The sequence below is a fragment of the Octopus bimaculoides genome, chromosome 6 (genome assembly GCF_001194135.2).
Source record: "Octopus bimaculoides isolate UCB-OBI-ISO-001 chromosome 6, ASM119413v2, whole genome shotgun sequence".
In the NCBI taxonomy this organism is placed as follows: domain Eukaryota; kingdom Metazoa; phylum Mollusca; class Cephalopoda; order Octopoda; family Octopodidae; genus Octopus; species Octopus bimaculoides.
The window spans coordinates 76,963,360-76,965,434 of NC_068986.1; positions in this window are offsets into that span (position 1 = coordinate 76,963,360).

The following is a 2,075-nucleotide window of genomic DNA, read 5'->3' on the forward strand; positions in this document are numbered from 1 at the left end:
ATCACTAGTGATGGCGACATTATGCCTCCATTCATCTTCTTACACGGTGTCAGACTCAACACAGTGGCCTACATCAAGTGTCTGGAGGAAGTAGTGCTGTCCTGGGTCAAGAGGGTGGCTGCTGGAAGTCCCTATATCTGGCAACAAGACACTTCACCATGCCACACAAGCAGGAGAACCCAGTCATGGCTGTCAGATAATTTCTACGACCACACCACACCTAACATCTGGCCACCTAACCTCCCAGACTGCAACTCCCTTGATTATCATGAGTGGTTTGCAGTTGAGCGAGAGACCAACAAAATCCCTTGTAACACCAAAGGCACTGATTATAGCAGCATTCACCAACTTAAACAAGGAGACCGTCGAGAAAAAGTGCAGGAGATTCCGAAGTTTGTCTGGAGGCCGTGGTTGAAGCCAATGGCGATTTTATTGAATAAATTTACTCTTTAGTATTTCAAGATATTTTAATGTCATTTTGGTAAATATATCTGTTAAAATGAGATGTCAGTGTTATTTTCATTTTTGCGTAATTTAGACGACAGTTTATTCACCGCACTCTCTATAAGTGTGTGTGTGTGTGTGTGTTGTGTATATATGATACATATAATATATATATATATATATATATATATATATATATATATATGTATTCACATACATACATACATACATACATACATACATACATACATACATACATACATGCATGCATACATACATGCACACACACATACAAATACACTTATATAATAATAATAATAATAATAATAATATCTATATGAATATTCATGTGAAAATTTACTTATTTCTGTATATTATGCACTCAAATTGTTTTGAATTTGACGCGAGCCTGTTCAACGCTTAACGGACACAACAAGACGAGTAGGATTTTTGACACTAGGTTTTTAGTAAGCCCTGCTGATGAGAATTAAGGGATAACCCAAAATCATGATACAGCTTTCAGCTGAGTTGATATGTTAAATTTTTTTGCGTGTTGCCCGATTTCTGTTGGTCCGTTATGTTTTTCAGTGAGACAGTGGCTTGTTTGAAGATTTTAACTCTTATTTCTAGCAAGCTGGTACTTCATGTACCCTCTATTATAATTATAAATTAATTATAGAATTTTATTTTATTATTTTGCCATTTAACGGCATTATTGCTTGCTGGCCACTAATATATTATTGTTATTGCTATTATTAATTATACATTTACTACTGATAATAATAATAATAATAATAATAATAATAATAATAATAATAATAATAATAATAATAATAATAATAATAAACACTTTCAATACAGTAACCATAAGAGCACCACAGCAAACCACAGTACATACCCAAGGCGCACAGAGCTGCGCTCGGTAGTGAAGTGAAAGCACGTTATAAAAATAAAACTACTGAACAATAATAATAATAATAATAATAATAATAATAATAATAATAATAATAATAATAATAATAATAATAATAATAAGATGATGATGATGAAGAGCTTGAAAGACTACTACATACTGTGAAAAGATTCAGTGATGATATCGGGATGGAGTTTGGCCTTCAAAAGTGTGTCAAAGCCACTTTTAAGAAAGGGAAACTGGTAAAGTCAAGTTCAAATCGAATTAGTTGTCGAAACAGTAATAAAGGAACTTGAGCAGGAACAAACCTATAAATACCTAGGAATAAATGAAGGCTCTGCTATCCAGCATGCGAGCATGAAAGAGAAAGTTAAGAAGGAATGTTATAGAAGAGTTCGAGCAGTCCTGAAGTCTGAGCTGAATGCATAAAATAAGGTGTTAGCCATAAATTCCTTAGCAGTCCCAGTTGTTCTTTATAGCTTCAATGTGCTTAACTGGAATGCCAGTGAAATAATGAAAATTGATAGAAAAATCTGCAAGCTACTGACTTGTAATAAGATGCACCATCCAAAGGCAGATGTGGATCGTCTTTACCTTCCCAGAGCTCGGGGAGGTCGAGGCTTGTTCCAGCTTGAACTTACGTACAAAACCACCACAATCGGACTGGCCAAATACCTTGAAACAACCAACGATTGGATGCTAAAACTTGTTGAAAAAC